Source organism: Oncorhynchus nerka, linkage group LG16 (genome assembly GCF_034236695.1).
Source record: "Oncorhynchus nerka isolate Pitt River linkage group LG16, Oner_Uvic_2.0, whole genome shotgun sequence".
NCBI lineage: Eukaryota > Metazoa > Chordata > Actinopteri > Salmoniformes > Salmonidae > Oncorhynchus > Oncorhynchus nerka.
The window spans coordinates 37234327-37241782 of NC_088411.1; positions in this window are offsets into that span (position 1 = coordinate 37234327).

Sequence of the window (7456 nt, forward strand, 5' to 3'; positions counted from 1 at the left end):
ACCCTAACCCTAACCCTAGCCTCAACCCTAACCCTAACCCTAGCCTCAACCCTAACCCTAACCCTAGCCTCAACCCTAACCCTAACCCTAGCCTCAACCCTAACCCTAACCCTAGCCTCAACCCTAACCCTAACCCTAGCCTCAACCCTAACCCTAACCCTAACCCTAGCCTCAACCCTAACCCTAACCCTAACCCTAACCCTAGCCTCAACCCTAACCCTAACCCTAGCCTCAACCCTAACCCTAACCCTAACCCTAGCTTTTTGTCGAGATCCCGGTTCAACCGCTGGACAGGTCTGTAAACGAGTGTAGGTGAGCTGTAATGCACTATATGACCAACTGGTGGCAGCATTGTTTATATTTTCTTCATGTTGCACTGAGCAGGTCAGTTATTCTGAGGCCAGTGTTGGTCAACTCAACTCTCCTCTCCAGATATACTTTTGCGAAATCATTAACTTTGATATAATCATAAGCACACACACTCACTGTCATCAAATGGAAATAATTAGTTTTCAATATTTTCTATTAACAAACATATATCATATTGTACAGCAACCAGAGGAAAAGTCACAATCAGAGATGTACAAAAATATACACAAAAAACTGTATACATTGTCAGGAATCCTCCACAAACAAATCATATTCATTAATAATTCTACAGATGGAACTCATGAAGCATATATAATGTACCTGTGTGGCAGGTAGCCTAGTGGTTAGAGGCAGGTAGCCTAGTGGTTAGAGGCAGGTAGCCTAGTGGTTAGAGGCAGGTAGCCTAGTGGTTAGAGGCAGGTAGCCTAGGGGTTAGAGGCAGGTAGCCTAGTGGTTAGAGGCAGGTAGCCTAGTGGTTAGAGGCAGGTAGCCTAGTGGTTAGAATGAAGGGGTGGCAGGTAGCCTAGTGGTTAGAGGCAGGTAGCCTAGTGGTTAGAGGCAGGTAGCCTAGTGGTTAGAGGCAGGTAGCCTAGTGGTTAGAGGCAGGTAGCCTAGTGGTTAGAATGTAGGGGTGGCAGGTAGCCTAGTGGTTAGAGTGTAGGGGTGGCAGGTAGCCTAGTGGTTAGAATGTAGGGGTGGCAGGTAGCCTAGTGGTTAGAGGCAGGTAGCCTAGTGGTTAGAATGTAGGGGTGGCAGGTAGCCTAGTGGTTAGAGGCAGGTAGCCTAGTGGTTAGAGGCAGGTAGCCTAGTGGTTAGAGGCAGGTAGCCTAGTGGTTAGAATGTAGGGGTGGCAGGTAGCCTAGTGGTTAGAATGTAGGGGTGGCAGGTAGCCTAGTGGTTAGAGGCAGGTAGCCTAGTGGTTAGAGGCAGGTAGCCTAGTGGTTAGAGGCAGGTAGCCTAGTGGTTAGAATGTAGGGGTGGCAGGTAGCCTAGTGGTTAGATTGTAGGGGTGGCAGGTAGCCTAGTGGTTAGAGGCAGGTAGCCTAGTGGTTAGAGGCAGGTAGCCTAGTGGTTAGAGGCAGGTAGCCTAGTGGTTAGATTGTAGGGGTGGCAGGTAGCCTAGTGGTTAGAGGCAGGTAGCCTAGTGGTTAGAGGCAGGTAGCCTAGTGGTTAGAATGTAGGGGTGGCAGGTAGCCTAGTGGTTAGATTGTAGGGGTGGCAGGTAGCCTAGTGGTTAGAGGCAGGTAGCCTAGTGGTTAGAGGCAGGTAGCCTAGTGGTTAGAATGTAGGGGTGGCAGGTAGCCTAGTGGTTATAGTGTAGGGGTGGCAGGTAGCCTAGTGGTTAGAATGTAGGGGTGGCAGGTAGCCTAGTGGTTAGAATGTAGGGGTGGCAGGTAGCCTAGTGGTTAGAATGTAGGGTTGGCAGGTAGCCTAGTGGTTAGAATGTAGGGGTGGCAGGTAGCCTAGTGGTTAGAATGTAGGGGTGGCAGGTAGCCTAGTGGTTAGAATGTAGGGTTGGCAGGTAGCCTAGTGGATAGAATGTAGGGGTGGCAGGTAGCCTAGTGGTTAGAATGTAGCGGTGGCAGGTAGCCTAGTGTTTAGAATGTAGGGGTGGCAGGTAGCCTAGTGGTTAGAAGGTAGGGGTGGCAGGTAGCCTAGTGGTTAGAATGTAGAGTTGGCAGGTAGCCTAGTGGTTAGAGGCAGGTAGCCTAGTGGTTAGAATGAAGGGGTGGCAGGTAGCCTAGTGGTTAGAGGCAGGTAGCCTAGTGGTTAGAATGTAGGAGTGGCAGGTAGCCTAGTGGTTAGAAGCAGGTAGCCTAGTGGTTAGAATGTAGGGGTGGCAGGTAGCCTAGTCGTTAAAATGTAGGGGTGGCAGGTAGCCTAGTGGTTAGAATGTAGGGGTGGCAGGTAGCCTAGTGGTTAGAAAGTAGGGCTGGCAGGTAGCCTAGTGGTTAGAACATTGGACTAGTAGCCAAAAGGTTGCAAGATCAAATGCACGAGCTGACAAGGTAAAAATCTGTCGTTCTGCCCCTGAACAAGGCTGTCATTGAAAATAAGAATTTGATCGTAACTGACTTGCCTAGTTAAAAAAAGGTAATAAGAAACATGAAAAGGTCTGATGGCATGTGAGCTGAGGGTCAACCAGTGGGATCAGGAGTTGGTAGAACCGTCTTGAGACCTAATTATATCAAAGGCAGATCGAAAGGAAATTTCTTATAAAATCCAATTAATTAAACATTTTTTTAGTCATGCTATGTTTCTTGCATAGGCCTGGAATGTAGAAGAGGATGGATGTCAAGGTCTCCATGGCAGAAGGCCTAATGCGACTAGTGCAAATAAAATCGCCCACCAACCAACCAGGCCGTTAAAATACAAAATAAACGATCACATATATATATATATACACACAGTTGAAGTCGGATGTTTACATACACTTAGGTTGGAGTCATTAAAACTTGTTTTTTAACCACTCCACAAGTTTCTTGTTAACAAACTATAGTTTTGGCATGTTGGTTAGGACATCTACTTTGTGCATGACACTAGTAATTGTTCCAACAATTGTTTACAGACAGATTATTTCCCTTATAATTCACTGTATCCCAATTCCAGTGGGTCAGTAGTTTACATACACTAAGTTGACTGTGCCTTTAAACAGCTTGGAAAATTCCAGAAAATTATGTCATGGCTTTAGAAGCGTCTGATAGGCTAATTGACATCATTTGAGTCAATTGGAGGTGTACCTGTGGATGTATTTCAAGGCCTACCTTCAAATTCAGTGCCTCTTTGCTTGACATCATGGCAAAATCAAAAGAAATCAGCCAAGACCTCAGAAGAAAAATTGTAGTCCTTCACAAGTCTAATTCATCCTTTGGAGCAATTTCCAAATGCCTGAAGGTACCACATTCATCTGTACAAACAATAGCTCGCAAGTATAAACACCATGGGATGAACGTATTTTGGTGCGAAAAGTGCAAATCAATCCCAGAACAACAGCAAAGGACCTTGTGAAGATGCTGGAGGAAACAAAAGTATATTTTTCCAAGGTAAAACGAGTCCTATATTGACATAACCTGAAAGGCCGCTCAGCAAGGAAGAAGCCACGGCTCCAAGACCGCCATTAAAAAAAGGCAGACTTTGGTTTGCAACTGCACATGGGGATAAAGGTCATACCTTTTGTAAAAATGTCCTCTGGTCTGATGAAACAAAAATAGAAATATTTGGCCATAATGACCATCATTATGTTTGGAGGGAACATGGGGAGGATTACAAGCCAAAGAACACCATCCCAACCATGAAGCACGGGGGTGACATGGTTGCAAATGGTTCTTCCAAATGGACAATGACCCCAAGCATACTTCCAAAGTTGTGGTAAACTGGCTTAAGGACAACAAAGTCAAGGTATTGGAGTGGCCATCACAAAGCCCTGACCTCACACTTACAGAAAATGTGTGGGCAGAACTGAAAAGGCCTGTGCGAGCAAGGAGGCCTACAAACCTGACTCAGTTACACCAGCTCTTTCAGGAGGAATGGGACAAAATTCACTCAACTTATTGTGGGAAGTTTGTGGAAGGCTACCTGAAACATTTGACCCAAGTTAAACAATTTAAAGGCAATTCTACCAAATACCAATTGAGTTTATGTAAATTTCTGACCCACTGGGAATGTGATGAAAGAAATAAAAGCTGAAATAAATAATTCTCTCTACTATTATTCTGACATTTCACATTCTTAAAATAAAGTGGTGATCCTAATTTACCTAATACAGGGGATTTCTTTCTAGGATTAAATGTCAGGAATTGTGAAAAACAGTTTAAATATATTTGGCTAAGGTGGATGTAAACTTCTGACTTCAACTGTATACAGTACCAGTAAAAAGTTTGGACACACCTACTCATTCAAGGTATTTTCCTTATTTTTACTATTTTCTATATTGTAGAATAATTGTGAAGACATACAAACTATGAAATAACACATATGGAATCATGTTAAACATGGTTAAACAAATCAAAATATATTTTATATATTTTTGATTCTTCAAAGTAGCCACCCTTTGCCTTGATGACAGCTTTGCACACTCTTTGCATTCTCTCAACCAGCTTCATGAGGAATGCTTTTCCAAAAGGAGTTCCCACATATGCTGAGCACTTGTTGGCTGCTTTTCCTTCACTCTGCGGTTCAACTCATCCCACACCATCTCAATTTGGTTGAGGTCAGGTGATTGTGGAAACCAGGTCACCTGATGCAGCACTCCATCACTCTCCTTCTTTGTCAAATAGCCCTTACACAGCCTGGAGGTGCATTTTGGGTCATTGTCTTGTTGAAAAACAAATGACCGCAAACCAGATGGGATGGCGTATCGCTGCAGAATGCCGTGGTAGCCATGCTGGTTAAGTGTGCCTTGAATTCTAAATAAATCATAGACAGTGTCACCAGCAAGGCACCCCCGCACCTTCACACCTCCTCCTCCATACTTCACGGTGGTAACGAACCTTGAATGAGTAGGTGTGTCCAAATTTTGACTGGTACTGTACATACTACATATATTTCACAGACAGTGTATTTTACAATAGTTATCTGTTATGTGTTTTTAGTCCCATCCTTCACCTCAACCCCTCCCATCTATCTATGAAGACCATCCAGTCCCATCCTTCACCTCAACCCCTCCCATCTATCTATGAAGACCATCCAGTCCCATCCTTCACCTCAACCCCTCCCATCTATCTATGAAGACCATCCAGTCCCAGCCTTCACCTCAACCCCTCCCATCTATCTATGAAGACCATCCAGTCCCATCCTTCACCTCAACCCCTCCCATCTATCTATGAAGACCATCCAGTCCCAGCCTTCACCTCAACCCCTCCCATCTATCTATGAAGACCATCCAGTCCCAGTCCCAGCCTTCACCTCAATCCCTCTCATCTATCTATGAAGACCATCCAGTTTTGATTTCTATTTGCCATTTATTTATTTTTCAAATCTCTCAGTGTTAAATCAACACGGACAGAGTTAAATTTAACACAGGTCCTTTGTCTATATGGGTTCACACTTTTCAGTGTCATGAACAGACAAAATCATGAATTTGGATGAGATTTGGATGAAACCAGATCAAAGTATGAATGACCAAGTTATGAAAAATGACTGTTGCTACATTGATGAAGTTTGATTATAATGTTACTGGCACCATGTCAAACACTTGGATTCTGGAGGCGGAATTATTAAGGGATGGGGTGACATCACTCTAACTCTCATTTTAATACACCAATGGTAACATGATATTCTCTTACCTAATTTAAATAAGTACCGCCTTGTTATACTGTAGCTAGATAGCTACTCTAAGGGTGTCAAAATTTGACCGTTGGGTGTGAGCAAATATAATTACAAGTTTACACTATTACAGTTTTTCTCAATTGCTAAAACATAATTTCTGAAACCATGCTCCATTTCCTGAAAACATTAAACACAAAACCTCATCTTCAAGCACTATTTACATAACCTCTGACTCCTCTCGCAAAATGAAACATTCGCCTCAAAACCGTTTTACCTGTGTTCAAAAACAAACACTGCTCTCAAATCATAAACAAAGTGATCAAAATGATATACACTCTCAAGCAGTCAGTAAACAATACACCGAAAAATAGAAAACACACTGTTCAAAACATACATTTTTAATCTAAAAAAATATTCATATTTTTCCGTCGTCTTTTGATGAACGAAAACATGTTCTATCATAGTAGCTCAAAATTGATCTGAAATTACTACTCTGCTTTGCTCTTTGCAATTTTAGTTTTTTGTTCTTCCTCCTCCTTGTACCCCTATTTTTACAGTACTGTACCCTGCATCTCACAAACCTGTCCTTTGTCTCTGTGATACTGTAATTCTTGTTCTTTGTTGATATGAACCTGCAACCAGTGAAAATCTATTGAGCAGTCAGTACTGTTAATAAATGGAAAGCACAATGTTCAGGGCCATACAATTTGTCCATTGTACAGTATACAGCCTACAATGCACTGTACTACAGTATACAATACTAAAAGGGACACAAATCAAAGGAGTAAACATGTGATCAATGTGCTTCTTCTTGTCAGGCCAGAGCACTTCGTCGACATTACAAGCAATATTGTCCCTCCTGAGGCAACGGGGGAAGAAGCCTCTTGTGTGCCGTATCCAGCCCTGACATGATTCCTCACCTATATCACCACAGGCTAAATCCATGGCTTGCAGCAGATTTACTCTGGTGTAGAGTTGTCCATCATATACTTTCCATCTCCAAGAGGAGAAAAACTCCTCAATCGGATTCGGGAAAGGCGAGTATGGAGGGAGGTACAAGTTCATAAACTGCCCATTGATGTTAAACCATTCCCTTACCTGAGCAGCTCGGTGGAAACTGACATTGTCCCACACTATCACATAGGTGGGAATGGGATTCTCATTTAGCTCTTGACCCTGCTGCTCTTGAACCTGCTGCTCAAATAAAATACATCTTAGATTGGCAATAAATCTTAGAAGTGCTGTGTGTTAAATGGCCCGAGTGTAACATGGTGATGTAGAACACCATCACCATGGTTGCTGATAGCAGCACAGATTGTGACATTGCCACCTCGTTGACCAGTGGCCCGCTGTCCAATCATGTTTCGGCCTCTCCTTCTCCTATTTGATAGATTGAAGCCTGCTTCATCGACAAAGATGAACTCATGGGGTCTGTCCAAGGATTCCAAGTCAAATATTGTCTTTATAGAAATACAATATACTGTATGTAGGATTTTGTAAGTCGTACAGAGACAGTGCTATAATGTAGAGTACAATTAGGCTTCTGATTCACATACATTGTATGTACTGAAGAGTAATGTCATTCACTTAGTATGTGTTAGTACTGTAGACAATCTGGATTACAGTAAATGTTTCTGAATGTACATTGACTTGCACATACTGAGCTCGCAGTTCTTTCACCCTTGGTGAGTTGCGCTCAATAGGTTCTCTGTATACTTGTTTCATTTGCAACCTGTTACGATGGAGGACACTGTCGATTCCCTGGAAGTGTGTGTTGTCTTGTATCACTCGTTCCTGGATTTCTCTGAGTCGTATTGCA